Source organism: Haliotis rubra, unplaced genomic scaffold (genome assembly GCF_003918875.1).
Source record: "Haliotis rubra isolate DU_JTF1 unplaced genomic scaffold, ASM391887v1 Scf14, whole genome shotgun sequence".
Taxonomy (NCBI): Eukaryota; Metazoa; Mollusca; class Gastropoda; order Lepetellida; family Haliotidae; genus Haliotis; species Haliotis rubra.
In genome coordinates, this window is record NW_025765336.1 from 3,565,604 (window position 1) to 3,585,839 (window position 20,236).

The 20,236-nt window shown below is 40.5% G+C and overlaps 1 pseudogene; it reads left to right on the forward strand.

Moving 5' to 3' along the window:
- LOC124268799 overlaps positions 1-20,236 on the forward strand; it is a 139,139-nt pseudogene that overhangs the window by 19,551 nt on the left and 99,352 nt on the right.

The window sequence follows — 20,236 nt, forward strand, 5'->3', positions numbered from 1 at the left end:
CGTCTGGACCAGACAATCGGGTGATCAACATCATGAGCATCGATCTACGCAACTGGGAACCGATGACATGTTTCAGCCAAGTCAGTGAGCCTGATCATCCGGCCCGTTAGTTGCCTCTTACAAGCATGGGTTACTGATGATCAATTTTAACCCGGATCTCCACAGGTCTAAGTGAGCTTGGGGTTAACGGGAATCACATTACGTAAGAGTATAACTCCACTAGATACGGCAGCAGGTGGGTGAAATAAATGCTGATCATTCATATTACATTTTCAGATTTACGGGATTCACATTATGTAAGAGTGTAGGCGGCGGAAGGTGGGGAGAACTAATGGTCTTTGTTGCTATATCTTGTGTTTACTGTGTGTAGCCCCACAAACCTTATGTGAAAACGTGTTGCGTGAACGCATTTTACTTACTCGTGAGGAACACGGGTATTAAATGGTCATCGTTCTCCAGGAATGGGAACATAGCCCTAGTATTATTCAACATGTTCGGTTGGTGACATTCTGATCGATGTTGCAGATGGTGCTTGAAGGCGTGAGAGGCAACGGCTATCGTGGAGACATCGCCATAGATGACGTTAACATCGCCAACGGCTCTTGTTCAGCAGGTGATGAAGTGTATTAATGCATGAAATCTCATCTCTCGCAACAAATATTATCAGTTCTATCGCACTTTCTAATGAAATATACGACCCATCAAACGTTTAGACTCACTTAAAGCACTCACTATATGTTGTGTATATACATATGGTTACATCGAAGATGAATTTGTTCACTAACTTAGGGGAACCAACTGTAAACCTTACGCATATGAAGAGCACGAGGATCATGCATCATATTGCTGGAAAGCATGTGCAAATATCGTGTATGTGAACAGCTGTGTTTTGGTGTAAAGCTTTGTTAAGAATTCGCCAATTTTCACTGACTTTCATCATTTATCAAACTCATGACAATAATCCTTTCAAAGTTACGAATTTGTTTTACAATACATCAGTTCATATGTAAACAGTACCTTTAAATAGTATGGAATATTTTGCAAAATCTATTTTGAACAGTTGACTGAAGTAAGTGGCTACATTTACACTAGTAAGTCTAAACTTTTGATGGGTAGTATACATTACATATGAAGAATGTATATCATTGTCCCTTGCCATGTTCAGATTCAGGAAGCGGAATCACATCTGTCTTAAATGGCAGTAGAGGAAAGGAGGTCACAATGCTACAGTCTGTTTGACAAGAAAGTGTCCCATGAATTGCTAGATATACCAGTTTAGAAAAGTATACTATTCACACTTTGCTAAGGATCAAATCATTGATTCAACAAGAAACTATGATGTGGGGTCAAATTTGTTTAAATACCCAAGCCTATTGTAAGCATGGATCCTATGTTTCAGTTTGTCATTTCATCTTGTGGATCCCATACCTGCTATTGACAGGTGTTGTGTACTTGTCAATGACTCGTTCCATGATTTGCAAAATGGTTGATTCGTGCCATGAAAACCATGTTTATGGTTAATCATGTATCAAGTGCATAAGGTTAGGTTAAAGTGACTGTCAACAATCATGTTTATAATGATGATAGTTTGTTTAACACTTTTTCTGTGATGCATGACAATATCTAATAGATGAAAAGGTGTTTGGGTATAGGTTACTCCTGAACATCTTGCCTCGTAATATTTATTAACTACCTTTCTAAACTGATATATTTAGCAATTCATGGGGACACTTTCTAGTCAAACAGACTGTAAATACAATGGTTTACAATGCTAAATTAATGCAAACAAGTCATCAACGAAAACAAAGGTCGTTAACAGATTAACTACTAATGTCAATGATACAGGTTGTATATTTTTATGAAACTGATACATTTACTTCGCTGACAAAAGCATATCCCAAAAGTATTCATGACCCCTTACTATTTTCGTTCAGCATGTCAACATTATGAGTATGCATCTCCTCAGGATCAGCGAATGTTAAATCATTTTCTCAAGCTGTACTCGTTTGTGGTGGGAAAGTAACACATACTGAAAACTAGGATTATTTTGTAGGTCACAATGAAACATATCAATATTAGTCAGTCTTGCCCATTAGTTCACGTAAAGCATCTATTGAAAACAATACCTTGTATATTTAACTATGCCTGGATCCTCTGGCCTCTGGATTCAGTTCCAGGTACGACCAAAGTCTGATCCTTGACCATCGCTGAATCGCTTCTTTTTGGTTTCATCCAGCTAGTGGACGTCTACAACATGCGTCACCTAGGGTCTCCTCAAAGCCAAGCTTACATGATGTTTCTAAAATACTCTCTGTCACTCACAAATTGATCGTTCATCTTACACAGGAACAACTGTGGGCCCCTCGTCAAAACCAGCCGCTGACAAATGCAACTTTGAAGCCAGTAACCTATGTGGGTTTTCACAAGATCATTCTGACAAGTTTGACTGGTCTCGGACCACGGGGTCAACTTCTTCACGTGGCACTGGACCATCGAGTGACCACACCTATGGGACAAGATTAGGTATGAACGTCCACCCGTTGTTTGCAGGCGCGTAGCAAGCCAATGTTTCCGTGTAAGCCCAATAGGTTGCAAAGCTTTATATTTAGATAGTATTGAGGGCTTGCCCAACCGTTTTACAAACAAGCATGTGTAAGCCCGGGCTTTTGTTCATAATGGTAGCTACGCCCCTGGTTTGACAACTATGAGTTTCTCGGTGTGGGTAGCAGAACATTATACATCAGTTTCCAAAGTTTTAACAATCATTTCCTGCTATTTGAGTGGTTCTTCAGTTGTCTAACGGTACATGGGTTCCTCGAGAAGCGCTCCAACCAAGCCTGGTTGTCGAAGTCTTATTGTTTCCGTTACGGATATGGTGGTAGTTAAGTGCTCGTCGCACTAAAACCTGTTCTTGTACAACATGCCCTCCTTCCTGACCCAGGTCACTACATGTACATTGAGACCTCTTCACCTCGACGACCCAATGATGTTGCTCGACTGAACTCCTTCATATTAACTGGACCCACCTCACCAACATGCTTCACCTTCTGGTACCACATGTATGGAAGCTCGATTGGTACTCTGAATGTCTACGTCATGAGGAATGGTGCCAGGGGTTCTCCTGTATGGCATATGTCAGGTAAGACGTGAATAACAGTAAAAGCTTTTGGCCAATACCATATAGATCAGCAGTTATATATTAATAATTCCCACTACCCACTTTGGGTACGGGTGAATGGATCGAGTTACATACTTAGTAAAGAACAGATCAGCTGGTCGTGGGTTCGAATCTATCGCATCGATCGTGATTGGCCATTTCAGTATCATGCCCATTGTCATAGCTTCTATCAACTTGCCAAAGAATGTATTGAACCCATCCTACTCACTAACTCGTCCACTCGTTCACAGGCAATCAAGGAAACTCATGGAACGTCGCAGAGGTCTCACTCAAGACTGTATCAGGCAGCACGCCCTACCAAATTGTCTTTGAGGGCGTTGTTGGGAAACCTACCTGGGTGATATTGCGATCGATGATTTCAGCGTGACGACAGGTTCCTGTTCAACTAGTGGTAAGTCTCAGGATTAATATCGTCAATGATTGATGCTCGGGCTGAAAAAACCAACACTATTATACAATACACATTATTATACTTCGAAAAAAATCCCCATTTAAAATCCCCATGGAAAGGGACAAAATTATCATATTGAACCGAATATCAGAAAATGAGTGGTTGGTAGATTTGAGACTCAAATTTGGCTCTAATGATCCTGGAGCGTTGGTCATGGATAGAATATATGACTACATCTTCACTCAGAGTAACCGGGAACGTCGCATGATGTTTTCTTGAGGCTGAAATTCTGCTAAAAGAGGAGTAGCGCCCTGTCCACTCATTCAAAGAGCCAGAACATGACATCATATCTTTTATCATTTTGATTTGACTTGCCAAAATATTCTAATTAGATTTCTATATTTTCAGTGAACTGCACCTTCGACAGCGGACTTTGCTCGTGGCGTAATGACGATACCGATAAGTTTGACTGGACTCTCAACAAAGGCACGACGGGCACTGGAGGCACTGGACCAACAACTGACCACACCAGTGGACACGGTAATGCCAGAATGTATTGTGTTTCAAACTATCTGTTTTCTCTTCATGCCCTTTCAAGTGACATCTTCTATTACGAAAAGTCATAATCAGTTAGAATAATTACTTGTACCAATTTGCAGCGTCATCACAAATCACAATATGTATAAACGACGTTATTTCAAATATATCGCTACAATAGCTTTGCGAGCCAAGTTGAATTCTTACGGAAAACAGATATGAAATTAAAGATAACTTTAAGTATAAAAAAAATAATCATTGATATTTATGACCAACACAAATCATGTAGAGATATATTCAAATTATTGAAGACCCAGGTTAGAATTGGTGGTCTTCAGAAACCATTGTCTTCTCAGTAATTACATGAGTTCTTTGGTGTTCCAGGACAATATGTCTTCATCGAAGCCTCATCTCCGAGGGTTTTAGGAGACAATGCCCGACTCCTCAGTGCCAATATCCCCGCCTCCAACGCAACCTGCCTCCACTTCTACTACCACATGTACGGCAGCGCGGTTGGAAGACTGTTGGTCTGGTATGAGGCCTCAAACCAATACCCATTACCAATATGGGAACAGGCAGGATCCAAGGGAAACGCCTGGCAAAAAGGGCAGATAAAAATACCAACCACCACATCGGACTTTAAGGTACAGTCTACGTTTGTTGCGGGACCAGAGAAATTTTGATATTCGTTAAATGTGTTTTCAGGGGGCATATTAAGTATCAGGCAGACTAGCTGCAGGACAATCGAGATGAACAAACTGTGAAAGATACGCAAGATAAAACGTTGATTGAGACACATACCGGATGAAAAACGTCAAAGTAGGCGATAAATATTCAGGCATTGGTAATGGTGTATCCGCAGTAGAGCATTTTCTTATATATGAAGGGACATTCATAATTTATGGCGGGGGGAGGGGGGTTAAGGGGGGTCACTCATTTTGTTCTCAGTAGATAGGGTTGTCGTCAGTTTTGTGCATATTAATATTTAAAACACATGTTTTATATTATGGGAGGGGCAGGCATTGATTTTGTACATGACATGCAGGGGGGTCACTTACTTTGTACAAACATTTTAGGGGGTCATTCACATTGTACATGCTTCTCACTAGATTGTCGATTACTTACATTCAGTCTGATCGTAGGATTTAGGTATTCTAAATATTCCAGGTGTTAATCATGTCTCAGTTACAATGTAAATGACTGCAATATACCCAGTTAAAGTTATAACAGATGTTAATAGTGCTTCTACTTTGTGCAGATCATCGTGGAAGGTATACGAGGGACCAACTGGTTAGGAGACATAGGGTTAGATGACGTCACTATTGACAGTGCAACTTCATGTCCAAGTGAGTTTCACTATTCCTGGTAATTTAACCTCAGTTACGTCTTATATTTTTAACCCGTGAAGATCCGAGTTAGAATTGGTTTTCAGTAACCCACACTTGTCGTAAGAGGCGACTAACGGGATCGGGTGGTCAGACTCGCCGACTTGGTTGACACATGTCATCGTTTCATAATTGCGTAGATCGATTGTCCTACTGTTGGTGACTGGAATGTCTCGTCAAGCCTGGATTATTGACAGGCTGCCGTCATATAGCTGGATCATTGCTGAGTGCAGCGTTAAACAATATACATGTACAAATATCATATATTCTGAATTTTCGATAATGAAGACATTTATACAGATTATTTAGAGTGCACTATTCTAGTCATTAATGCCATGAAAAAAATATTCTGAATTGTGTTTCTAAATTATGACAGATGCATTTGTGAGTGTCATAATTATTACACTATTTCAACTCTAAAATGAACAAATAAGGCGCGAAACTCACTGTGCAAAGTAGCCCATCGTAGATGTGCAAGCTTCCTCTACATGTTAGTTCAAATCCGAGACATACCTAAGCTATGATCCACAGGTTGTCAGCAATGTACTAGTATGTTTCAACGATGCTTTCAACGTCAACGCTACTAGCTATAGCCATTATGTTGAAACGACGTCAACATCACTTTACTCAATATTTGTATTGTGCTTCATTGATTTCCAATACAGCTAAATCTTTACTCAATCTTTACATTGTGCTTCAATGATTCCCAAAACAGCTAAATATTTACTCAATCTTTACATTGTGCTTCAGTGATTCCCAGAACAGCTAAATATTTACTTAATATTTATTTTGTGCTTCAGTGATTCCCAATACAGCTAAACCTTTACTTATTATTTGTACTGTGCTTCAGTGATTCCCAGTACCGCTAAACCTTTACTTAATATTCATATTGTGCTTCAGTGATTCCCAGTACCGCTAAACCTTTACTTAATATTCATATTGTGCTTCAGTGATTCCCAGTACAGCTAAACCTTTACTTAATATTCATATTGTGCTGTGCAGTAGTGATTCCCAGTACCGCTAAACCTTTACTTAATATTCATATTGTGCTTCAGTGATTCCCAGTACAGCTAAACCTTTACTTAATATTCATATTGTGCTTCAGTGATTCCCAATACAGCTAAACCTTTACTCAATATTCATATTGTGCTTCAGTGATTCCCAGTACAGCTAAACCTTTACTCAATATTCATATTGTGCTTCAGTGATTCCCAATACAGCTAAACATTTACTCAATATTTATATTGTGCTTCAGTGATTCCCAATACAGCTAAACCTTTACTTAATATTCATATTGTGCTTCAGTGATTCCCAGTACAGCTAAACCTTTACTTAATATTCATATTGTGCTTCAGAGATTCCCAGTACAGCTAAACCTTTACTCAATATTCAAATTGTGCTTCAGTGATTCTCAATAAACCTACACCTTTACTCATTATTTATATTGTACTTCAGTGATTCCCAGTACAGCTAAACCTTTACTCAATATTCATATTGTGCTTCAGTGATTCCCAGTACCGCTAAGCCAACAGTGACTCAGTCGCCAACAGCCAGAGTATGGACCACCACCCCCTGGCGACCGACACAACTACGACTCACTTCCCCATCAACACCGATACCAGGTCATTTTCTCCTATACCTAACGGTTCTGCACAATTATGTAATGACTCACCTGCTATGTTTCCCACCAACAATAAAACATTGGTAGTTTTTTCAATGTTTAAGATTCCTGAAGCTGTTGCAGAAGGAAAGATGTCACTGAATAGCCCAGCAAGTGTTGTGACGCCCAGCCATAGACCAGGGTCCGATATTTGTTCGAGTTCATTCATTACATATGTCCCCCTCCCTGACTTGAATATGACCTAAAGCAGTTGCTTTCCTCATCACGCAATCACTCACTCACTCGCTCAATCTTGCAATATGCGTTAGGATCACCAGTGACATTAAGTTATTAAGTGTCATGTGACAGTCACGTGATAGTAACGTGAATGATATTTGAGATTCATCATAGAGAGATCGCTTTATGATTATTATTTTTGACTCATCAGTAAAATGCAAGGATACAGAATCAAATTATTTTGAATTAAGTTTTGTAGTCATCTGGAGTTTACAGTCACGCTCGTGAATATTTTGATTAGAATTTGTAAATTATGTTGACGTTTGATTGGCTGCTTGTGATGTATCGTTAAAAAGTGATAGCGGACGAAGATAAACTCCTCGGACACGTTATGCTTGGATATTCCGAGCCGGCAAGTTTTTGAATCATCCTCTTAACGGGCGGTGGGGTAGCCTAGTGGTTTAAGTGTTCGTTCATCACGCTGAAGGCCCGGGTTCGATTCCCCACAGATAATACAATGTGTGAAACCCATTTCTGGTGTTGCCTCTGTGATATTGCCGGAATATTGCTAAAAACGGCGTAAAACTAAACTCATTCACTCATCATCTTAAGGTCGATCGCCAGGCAGGGCAGCAACAAATACCATCCTTAGCGTCTGTTGGTTTTTGCGGCTGGAGGATGAAATCACCGACCTTTCGTTCTCCTATCATGAGACGGACTGAGTTTGGTTTGAATGCAATATTTGGAAACCCGTTTAATAATGTGATAGAGTAAGTAGTGAACATGAGCCTTTGCTTTACACAGATCGTACGAGTTTCAACTGTACATTCCAATACAACACGTGTGGTTGGACGCAGGACAAAAGTGACAACTTCGACTGGACGAGACACAGCGGTCATACAACGTCCAGTCTGACTGGACCATCGGGTGACCACACCACTGGATGTAAGTAGCCAGTGCCCTTATGTTGGTGGCTCAGTGGTTCTATCCCTACTTCTACAGGTCGGAGTTCGAGTCCTACATGTTGCCAGAAGGCAGATAAAAGTTTGTCATAGAACGAGTATTCAAAACGCTCCCGAAAAAAGACTTCCTTGACTTAAGTACGTATCGAATCCATGTGTTTGTGTGCATAAATACCAGTAAAAAACAACCACTTGTACCTTTAATGGTCACATGGTGCCTTATATTTTCAAGAGTTAGGTATGAATCAATGTCTTCCTCATAACGTACATAATTACCCCCACCCCCATTCTACTTACACGCGACGAATTATCATTCTTTTGATCCTGAAAATATAAAGAAATGCATGTCATAATCCTGATCAAAACTGGAATATGTTTCCTAGGAATGGTGTTTGTTCATAATCCTGATCAAAACTGGAATATGTTTCCTAGGAACGGTGTTTGTTCATAATCCTGATCAAAACTAGAATATGTTTCCTAGGAATGGTGTTTGTTCATAATCCTGATCAAAACTGGAATATGTTTCCTAGGAACGGTGTTTGTTCATAATCCTGATCAAAACTGGAATATGTTTCCTAGGAATGGTGTTTGTTCATAATCCTGATCAAAATGTTTCCTAAGATTGGTGTTTGTTCAATGAATCCTCTTTTCATTGCTAAAGACAATCATATAGAGCAAAGCAGTCGGTACAAATAGAGTATATAAGCTTGGATAGATTATTGGTTCGATCACCCTAGTATTGCTTAACAGTCAGTCATGCGTCTCCTTTATTCCTGGAACAGCAAGCTACTACATGTACATCGAGACTTCATCGCATGGTTACAATTCTCTCGCTCGACTGGTCAGTCCACCTCTATCTGCGCCCAGCGGATCCACCATGTGTCTGACGTTCTGGTACAGCATGTATGGCCAAACCATCAACAACCTCAAAGTCTACTATAAGCGTGGTAGCTCCCTGGGTAATGCCGTGTGGTCGAAGCACGGAACACAGGGTCCCACATGGAAGAAGGCTAACGTCGACATCACGGGAACATATCCGCTTCAGGTCGTCTTTGAAGCCAGTCGTGGGGTATCCTACACGGGAGATATCGCCATTGATGATATCAGTCACAGTCCCGGATCTTGTTCTGGTAATATCTGGAAATTACATATTGGTACATTCTGACTAAAGATTTTACATAATGTCTAGGAATGTGACATATTGTCAAAGGAAGTAACGCATTCATCAAGAAAGTTTCATGATGTCTAGGGGTGGTGGGGTAGCCTAGTGGTTAAAGCGTTCGTTCATCACGCCGAAGATCCGGGTTCGATTCCTCACAAGGGCACAATGTGTGAAGCCCATTTTCGGTGTCCCCAGCCGTGATATTGCTGGAATATTGCTAAAAGCGGCTTAAAGCTCTACTCACTCATGATGTCTAAGAAAGTTACATATCGACTAAGAAATCTTTCATACAGAGCTAAGAAATTTTATTAATTTACATCTTAAAACAACAACTATTTACTCGATTGAGTAATATACTATACCCATCAAAAGTTTAGACTCACTAGTGTAACTGTAGCCACTTACTTCAGTCAACTGCTCTGAACTAGATTTTGCAAAAAAAGTCATACTGTTTAAAGGTACTGTTTACACATGAACTGATGTATTGTAAAAAAAATTCGTAACTTTGAAAAGATTATTGTCATGAGCTCAATAAATGATGAAACTCAGTGAAAAGTGATGAGTTCTTAACAAAACTGTACACCAAAAAGCAGCTGTTCACATGCACGATATTTGCATGTGCTTTTCAGCAACTTCATGGATGATCGTGCAATTCATCTGCATGAGGTTTGCAGTTGGTTCCCCCAAGTTAGTGGAGAAATTCATCTTCGATGTAACCATATATATACATAACATATAGTGAATGCTTTCAGTGAGTCTAAACTGTTGATGGGTAGTATATTTGTCTTTCGTTATAATAAGCTGTCGATTTCATAAAATGACAAGTCGAGTTCATTAAGAAGTCTGCTCTGTTTTTCAAAACAATAACACATAATGATGTAAATTTAACTGCATATGCATAAAGCCTAGATATTTATTCTGTGTTTTCAGTAAAGTGTTCTGTCACTAAGGAGACACATGTCACAATGAAATCGGATGATGACAATCACCATCTTTTTACGGGGATGGCTGGGTAGCCTTGTGGTTAAGGCGTTGACTCGTGAAGCCGAAGACCCGGGTTCGATTCCCACATGGGTACAATGTGTGAAGCCCATTTCTTGTGGCCCCGCCTGATATTGCTGGAATATTGCTAAAAGCGGCGTAAAACTAAACTCACTCATTATCCCATCTTTTTACGTAGTGTCTAGTATGCACCATACTTGAACAACATTTTCTTGGTGATGTTTCAGGGTCATCTGCGACGTCCACAGGCAGCATCCCGTCCCTGTTGTCGTGTGATTTTGAACCCACAGACAGCTGCGGCTACCATCAGGACACTTCTGACGACTTCGATTGGACCAAAAAGACCGGGTCAACGGGTTCACAAAACACAGGCCCTACTGGTGACCACACCTACGGGACACATGCCGGTCAGTGTTCACAGTGTTGGACTACGCTCACCTAAAACTACAAATCATGCATAACTCTGTATGGACACTCATAACCTGAATCCGGGGTGAGTGATTTTAGTGTTACGCCGCGCTCAGCAATATTTCAGCTATATGGCGGCGGTCTGTAAATAATAGAGTCCGGAACAGACAATCCAGTGATCAACAGCATGAGCATCTGCGCAATTGGGAACCGATGACATGTGTCAACGAAGTCAGCGAGCCTGACCACCCGATCCCGTTAGTCGCCTCTTACGGCAAGCATGGGTTACTGAAGATCAACATTCTAACCCGGACCTTCACGGGTCCCTGAATCCTGATGTGTTTTGAGTGGCATCGAGCTATTAGCGTCTTAGTCCTTCTCCACCCCGGAATAGTCTAGTCTGTCTCACAGTACCTGAACCATATTATTCTCGCTACAGCCTAGCCCTCCCTGCAATGCTAAAGCCCTAAATGAAGCAAGTCTAGATTTCCTCAGAGTCTCCCATCTCACTAGGGCTCCTTTTCAATAAACTCCTATTAATGTATACCAACAAAATTTTTGTTGATGTTTATCTTAGTATACTTCTAATCTAATTCTTTATTTTCTGAATATTGAAGAGTGCTTATACTTCATGAAACAACAAAATACACAATCCGCAAGCTATTTAATGTTAAGCTACTTCATCCATCGCTTTCCCAGGACACTACTACTACATCGAGACGTCAGCACCCAGGAGACAGGGCCAGAAAGCTCGGCTCCTCTCCCCAACCACCCACACTGGGGGCACCAACTGTCTCACGTTCTACTACAGCATGTACGGGTCTCAGATCGGCCAGCTGAATGTGTACACCAGAGTTAACTCCTTTGGACCTCCCATCTGGACCCGGAAGTCCAACCAAGGCAACAGTTGGAAGGTGGCCCAAGTCACCATCAAGCTAAATCAAGCTTTCCAGGTTTGAGTCCTTTAAGCATAACCAAATATTGAAACTAACTGTTTAAACATTTATATTTAGGGTTACGGTAGGGACCTTGGTAGGAGGCGTTGCCCTTCGTTGCTTCATCATTTAAAGTTTAATAGGTGTGCGGGCAACTAGGCCCATTTACACCTTGCCCATTATAAATATAGTTTCTGAAATTTCATAAAGTAGCAAAGATGCCACACGCTTTAATATACGCAAGAATTAAATTCTGAACTTCGTAGCAAACGATATTCCTTGAACATAATAGTCCAGCCAATGATATGTCAGTATTAAGAGCTGTATGACATTCCATCATCGCCTTTAATGTACATACATTTGGCTATGAGTAAATGATGAGCCATACTGTCCAGATGATAAATACACTGTACAATTGGCAGAAATACCTGTATGCATTATATTGAGATATGCAGCAAGGCTACAATGGCCAAGACGAAGTGTGGTTAGAAGAACCTCTTGTACGATTGTTTTTAGATTTAATTTTGTTACAAAAGACTCGAGGCCATAGAGATGGCGTCCTTTAAGGATGAGGCCCATATATGTTGCCATTTTGTTTGAGCTTGGATCTCACTAACGGTTCATAATTCTGCAGGCGGGTATAAGCATGTCTCATCCTGTTCTGCATTCGTCACCACTCGCCCCTTTCCGTAACCTCCAAGAAGACTCGTCCCCTCTCGATGCTTGTTATGTGCGAAAATACGACAAACCAATCAGAACGCGCGTAAATGACTGCGGTGCTTTGGTAAAAATAATCCTGAGTTCTTAAATCGTTTATGGCATTATGTCATTGTTTAAAAAATCATGAAAACCATATATCGTCATATTCAAAGTACAAAGAACTTAGCTAACAGGATTTTGCTGCCTATTATGGTGTTTTTGATAAGAATCATGCGGTTGACGGCGAGAGATTCAAATACACGCACGTGCGTTTGTTGACATCACGGCTCTCATGGGTCTGAGGGTGTTTCTGACGATCTTGCGGGCTTGCTATGGAGATTGTACGTGCGCTTCCAACAATTTTAGGAAATGTAATCATAAATCGCTACGAGTTTCAAAACAATAATATTATATCTGTATGTAACTAATCAACTTTAATCATATATTTCAATTCTCTGGGAATATTTTAGTCTGACCTTCTTGTGGTCATTCATATATTTTTAGCGAATTCAGTTAAAAGTCCACTTGTGGTATGACAGCAAGGTTACACGTATGTTCAGTTTGAGAAATACTATAAAAGTCATTTTTTGAGTTTCTGCTTTGGGATTTAATGTAGCGGGTTTTTTTCACAAATTTTATTTGCATATTCAATAAAACAAATCCCATTTGTGATTATTAAACCCATTTCAGAAATTTAATTGGAAATATAAGGTGAATATCTGGTAATAATTACGTCTGAATATGTCTTTAACAAATATGTTTTTTTCCTTTCTTTTAGTTGTACCAAGGAGGTTTAATTCTTTAGAATAAAAGCAAAAACAAAAAAAGCAATACAATGTATGAGTACTTCGGTGATATTAAGTACCATTGGAATCAAACAGGAATAGAGTTATCGTTCCTGTATGAAGTAGTTCTGATGTTCCTACGCCAATATGAAATCCTTCCAGAGGGGCACGAGTCGCTATTCGGCTTGTCCCGGAATAACACGAGTTGGTCACGAATGCCTGTTCTGATGCATCAAAAGCTAATGCAGCCAATTTGTCAGCTTTCTCATTTCAAAGTAGTGTGGCGTTAACCAACAAACAAACATTTCCAAGTTGTGTGGCGTTAACCAACAAACAAATATTTCCAAGTAGTGTGGCGTTAACCAACCAACAAACAAACATTTCCAAGTAGTGTGGCGTTAACCAACAAACAAACATTTCCAAGTAGTGTGGCGTTAACCAACAAACAAACATTTCCAAGTAGTGTGGCGTTAACCAACAAACAAACATTTCCAAGTAGTGTGGCGTTAACCAACAAACAAACATTTCCAAGTAGTGTGGCGTTAACCAACAAACAAACAAACATTTACAAGTAGTGTGGCGTTAACCAACCAACAACAAACATTTCCAAGTAGTAAGGCGTTAACCAACCAACAAACAAACATTTCCAAGTAGTGTGGCGTTAACCAACAAACAAACATTTCCAAGTAGTGTGGCGTTAACCAACAAACAAACATTTTCAAGTAGTGTGGCGTTAACCAACAAACAAACATTTCCAAGTAGTGTGGCGTTAACCAACAAACAAACATTTCCAAGTAGTGTGGCGCTAACCAACCAACAAACAAACATTTCCAAGTAGTGTGGCGTTAACCAACCGACAACAAACATTTCCAAGTAGTGTGGCGTTAACCAACCAACAAACAAACATTTCCAAGTAGTGTGGCGTTAACCAACAAACAAACATTTCCAAGTAGTGTGGCGTTAACCAACCAACCAACATTTCCAAGTAGTGTGGCGTTAACCAACAAACAAACATTTCCAAGTAGTGTGGCGTTAACCAACCAACAAACAAACATTTCCAAGTAGTGTGGCGTTAACCAACAAACAAACATTTCCAAGTAGTGTGGCGTTAACCAACAAACAAACATTTCCAAGTAGTGTGGCGTTAACCAACCAACAAACAAACATTTCCAACCAAGTAGTGGCGTTAACCAACAACAAACAAACATTTCCAAGTAGTGTGGCGTTAACCAACCAACAAACAAACATTTCCCAAGGTGGCGTTAACCAACCAACAAACAAGCATTTCCAAGTAGTGTGGCGTTAACCAACAAACAAACATTTCCAAGTAGTGTGGCGTTAACCAACAAACAAACATTTCCAAGTAGTGTGGCGTTAACCAACAAACAAACATTTCCAAGTAGTGTGGCGTTAACCAACCAAACAAACATTTCCAAGTAGTGTGGCGTTACCACCAACAAACAAACATTTCCAAGTAGTGTGGCGTTAACCAACAAACAAACATTTAACCAACCAACAAAGTCCAAGTGTGGCGTTAACCAACAAAACAAACAAACATTTCCAAGTAGTGTGGCGTTAACCAACAAACAAACAAACATTTCAAAGTGTGCGGCGTTAACCAACAAACAAACATTTCCAAGTAGTGTGGCGTTAACCAACAAACAAACATTTCCAAGTAGTGTGGCGTTAACCAACAAACAAACATTTCCAAGTAGTGTGGCGTTAACCAACCAAACAAACATTTCCAAGTAGTGTGGCGTTAACCAACCAACAAACAAACATTTCCAAGTAGTGTGGCGTTAACCAACAAACAAACATTTCCAAGTAGTGTGGCGTTAACCAACCAACCAAACCAACATTTAACCAAGTGTGGCATTTCAAGTAGTGTGGCGTTAACCAACCAACAAAAACAAACACCAACAAACAAACATTTCCAAGTAGTGTGGCGTTAACCAACCAACAAACAAACATTTCCAAGTGGTGTGGCGTTAACCAACAAACAAACATTTCCAAGTAGTGTGGCGTTAACCAACAAACAAGTAGTGTGGCGTTAACCAACAAAGCATTTAGTAGTGTGGCGTTAACCAACCAAACAAACAACATTTCCAAGTAGTGGCGTTAACCAACAAACAAACATTTCCAAGTAGTGTGGCGTTAACCAACCAACAAACAAACATTTCCAAGTAGTGTGGCGTTAACCAACAAACAAACATTTCCAAGTAGTGTGGCGTTAAACCAACAAACAAACATTTCCAAGTGGCGTTAACCAACAAACAAAATTTCCAAACGTTAACCAACCAACAAACAAAACAGTAGTGTGGCGTTAACCAACAAACATTTCCAAGTAGTGTGGCGTTAACCAACCAACAAACAAACATTTCCAAGTAGTGTGGCGTTAACCAACCAACAAACATTTCCAAGTAGTGTGGCGTTAACCAACCAACAAACAAACATTTCCAAGTAGTGTGGTTTAACCAACAAACAAACATTTAGTGTGGCGTTAACCAACAAACAAACATTTCCAAGTAGTGTGGCGTTAACAACCAACAAACATTTCCAAGTAGTGTGGCGTTAACCAACCAACAAACAAACATTTCCAAGTAGTGTGGCGTTAACCAACCAACAAACAAACATTTCCAAGTAGTGTGGCGTTAACCAACAAAAACCAACAAACAAACATTTCCAAGTAGTGTGGCGTTAACCAACAAACAAACATTTCCAAGTAGTGTGGCGTTAACCAACCAACAAACATTTCCAAGTAGTGTGGCGTTAACCAACAAACAAACATTTCCAAGTAGTGTGGCGTTAACCAACAAACATTTCCAAGTAGTGTGGCGTTAACCAACAAACATTTCCAAGTAGTGTGTGGCGTTAACCAACCAACAAACAAACATTTCCAAGTAGTGTGGCGTTAACCAACCAACAAACAAACATTTCCAAGTAGTGTGGCGTTAACCAACAAACAAACATTTCTAAGTAGTGTGGCGTTAACCAACAAACAAACATTTCCAAGTAGTGTGGCGTTAACCAACCAACCAACAAACATTTCCAAGTAGTGTGGCGTTAACAAACCAACAAACAAACATTTCCAAGTAGTGTGGCGTTAACCAACAAACAAACATTTCCAAGTAGTGTGGCGTTAACCAACAAACCAACATTTCCAAGTAGTGTGGCGTTAACCAACAAACAAACAAACATTTCCAAGTGGTGTGGCGTTAACCAACCAACAAACAAACATTTCCAAGTAGTGTGGCGTTAACCAACCAACAAACAAACATTTCAAAGTAGTGCGGCGTTAACCAACAAACAAACATTTCCAAGTAGTGTGGCGTTAACCAACACATAAACAAACATTTCTAAGTCTTCCAACATGAGCAGGTATCCATGAAAGTTCATTGCTTTGATAGCGCCTCATCCGTGCTCGGAACAATCATTCCCGGGTGCCCTCATCCGTTAGGGCAACCCTCATCCATTAGGACATCCCTCATCCATTATGGCAACCGTGAATACTATCTACTGACGCGGTGTTCTCACTTAGTGGTCTTTGAGTCAGTATTTGAATTTCTATGACCTCAGTCAGGGGATAGTAATGGAGGAAGATGGGTTTCACACCGATAGCAATTGTAATGATCAATATCACACGCGTCAACTTTGTGTGTATGTAAAACATGAGGTGACTCGCATCAAAGGTGTTTATTGTTATTGAATCTTTTGGCCACAAAAGTAAAGTATTGTTCAATTCAAACTTATGCACAGTGAGCTCAAGATCGATGCGTCGATTACTCTGACACCACTGTGTATCCCGTGAAGGTCCGTGTTAGAATATTGGCCTTCAGTAACCCATGCTTGTCGTAAGAGGCGACTAACGGGATCGGGTGGTCAGGCTCGCTGACTTGGTTGACACATGTTATCGGTTCCCAATTGCGCAGATCGATGCTCATGCTGTTGATCACTGGATTGTCTGGTCCAGACTGGATTATTTACAGACCGCCGCCATATAGCTGGAATATTGCTGACTAAACTCACTCACTCACTCACCCATTGTGTAGGTTGTAGACAGCCTGTTGCAATTTACGAATGTATTCGTGGGTAGATACGTTCATTCGATATCGTAACTATTCACACGTTATTTCAGCTTGTGTTCGAAGGGGTTGTTGGATCTGGTTACCGTGGTGATCTCGCAATTGATGACGTCAATGTCACTGCTGGATCCTGTGTTGCTCCGGGTATGTTTGTTCTGATATTCCTTCTTATCAGTTATTACACCCGCGAAGATCCGGGCTGGAATTAGTCTTCGGCAATCCTCGCTCGTCGTAAGAGGTGACTAACAGGATCGGGTAGACAGGAGCTCTGACTTGGTTGACACATGTTATCGCAAGTTAAGATATATGCTCATGGTGTTGATCACTTGATGAGCTGTCAAGACTCGATTATTTACAGACCGTCGCCACATAGCTGGAATACTGATCAAAGCGACAAACACACACACACACACACAACACACACACACACACACACACACACACACACACACACACACACACACACACACACACACACTCAAATGATCTTGTGAGCTATAAGGTATTTGAGAAAGAAACCAAAATTATGTTCTTTTTGTGAACAAAGGTGCGTGATTACAACATTCCCACCCAGCGATCTTTGCAGATATAACGCTGACACATAAATGCATTCATATTCTACTAATTTGTTGCTTGTACAATAACATTCAGTTAGTCGTGAGAAGATAGAAAACAACATAGTATATACACGTTTGTTGGTCCTTAAAGTGTTATATATTCAAGGTGATGTATATTTTCAATGTATCTGATGTCGTTCCAGGAACGTGCAACTTTGACAAACGCACGTTCTGCACCTACAAGAATGTCAAGGACGGCACGGACGATTTTGATTGGTTGCTGCAGCGTGGCCACACAAGCTCCACCGGTACAGGTCCCACCGCTGACCACAGCATGGGCAACTCGCAAGGTCAGTGTAATGTTTCTTAATGAATCTAGATCTTATCAAATAAGAGCTCTGCATGAAAGAATCGTTTAGTAATGTCTATGCTTCACGCTGCCTATTCCAAGTTGTTCTGAGTGAGTGAGTTTAGTTTTACCCCGCTTTAAGCAATATTCCAGCAATATCACGCGGGGGACACCAGAAATAGGCTTACCACACTGTACACATGTGGGAATCGAACCCAGATCTTCGTCGTGTCGAGCGAACGCTTTAACCAGTCGGTTACCGCACCGCCCCGCCACGTGTGGAAATGTATCATAAGTGACTATATGATTGATGTACATCATAAATTGTGAGATGGAGGACAAAAATATTCAGTTTGAAGGACGAATTTACTTTTGCAAGGACTACAAGCAGTTCTTATGCATGCATGCATACACTCAGTGTTCTCAATGATTCCTCCCATATAAGGAGTCTTTGATGAGACAGTTGTAAAGGCACCGGATACTACCATCCTTTTGTCCAAGACTCTAATACATGGAATAACTGACATTCTTTATGCATCCTTCACAACAGGAACATACGCCTACATTGAAACAAGCACCCCAAGGAGACCAGGACAGAAAGCCAGACTTTTCAGTGAAACGTTTAAACCCACGGGACAAAACACCACCTACTGCTACTCTTTTTGGTACCACATGTATGGCGCCTCTGTCGGAGCTCTGAAGGTCAACTACGTCACTAATTCTACCTACCCTGGTACCACCATGTGGCAGTTGTCTGGTAACCAAGGCAACGTATGGGCCTTTGGGCGGTTCCCTGTTAAATCCGCAACGGAATTCTATGTAAGACATTTGACATTTTTCCAGTTACTGGTTGAAATTCTAAGTAAGATAAATATATGCCATAATATCTTAAAGATGCGTAAAGATTTGAAGGGTTAGAAACTGAAATGCATTTACTCATATTTTCCCAATAAGAGAGCAGTTCTAATACCTCCCAATAAGAGTGTAGTACCTGTGGCGTAAATATTTACCTTATTTCACTCGACCAAAATCAAATGCCTAACATATAAAACATATATTCAATTTCCATAATAGTTGATAGTTATCGCTTGGAATTTCATCAATTCAGTCTTATCTTATATCTTATGTTGATTAACATATCTGTTTGCATTTATTCGTTGACTTTAGTGGTAAATTCCATGATATATTTCTGTTTTTGTGCATGAAATGACGTTGATCTCTTGTTTTCGTTCTCAGATCATGTTTGAAGCCACAGTCGGGAGCAGTTATACTGGAGACATTGCCATTGATCAACTGAAATTCCACCCAGGGGTGTGTGGTCTGATTCCAGGGAAGGCACGACCCCCAGGGCAGACCACGCCTGCATCAACCACCCCCAGGTCGACATACCCACCAACAGCCACGTCACGTAAGCTGACACTCCCACATACTGTGGGTCCCTTGAATCTCAACGTCCCCTCACTAGATAAATCGAAATAGAACTTAATTAAGCACCCATGTATTTTTGTAATGATAGGTTTCCAACACGTACATATGACTTCTCGTGGTGACCACGATGGAACAACATGAGTTTTTCTGACCCGTATGATCCTTTGACACATAAAAACGACAAAATGATTGGAATCCATGTTGATTTTTATGATAATTGCTCATTTTAAAGAAAAAAACACCGATTTTCATACAAAATGGTATCATCTGTACAAGTTCATGACACGGACAAATCTCCATACAATATTCTCTATGTACTTTTCAGTGTCCGGTACGATCAATTGCAACTTCGAGAGCAACATGTGTGGCTGGACACAGGCCGCGAATGACCAGTTCGACTGGACCAGACAGAAAGGCACCACATCCTCGAGTGGAACCGGACCGGGAAGTGACCACACTACTTCAAGTATGTTGATATTGGTTGTGATTCCAAAACAGACTGACAAACCCGGGGATGTTGGGTTTATCAAAAGATGGGA